Raw genomic sequence first — 457 nt, forward strand, 5'->3', positions numbered from 1 at the left:
AGACTATACAGGGTGTCCTTTTATACGTAAAGAGACGATAGACTTAAATTCTTGTGTGTACACTTAGCACTTTAATCTGAGGTTTTCTAACTGGAAAAGTGTTGAATTTTTACAAATTCCTTAATTGTCTTAAAAAATCGGCAAGTCAATTTTTCAGTAAAAATGCTCAGTTTTAAATAAATGGATATATAATTTATACTTTATCGAGTCAAAGTTTTAATAGTACATCAGGCATGTAACTATTATAATTGAGGGGGGTTACGGTGTTCTAGGTACTTTCCCAAAGGCATTTTCCCAAGGGCGACTTCCCAAGTAACAATTTCCCAAATGGAAACTTCCCAAACGTGCAATTTCTCAAGCCGCAACTACCCGAAGGTTAGGTTAGGCCCTCTGAGGCGCCGCAGGCTGCAATGGGGGCCGAGCCCTGCAGCTAGGATGGGTTAAGAGGCCGAGCTAA

Source organism: Eurytemora carolleeae, unplaced genomic scaffold, assembly GCF_000591075.1.
Source record: "Eurytemora carolleeae unplaced genomic scaffold, Eaff_2.0 scaffold1796, whole genome shotgun sequence".
NCBI lineage: Eukaryota > Metazoa > Arthropoda > Copepoda > Calanoida > Temoridae > Eurytemora > Eurytemora carolleeae.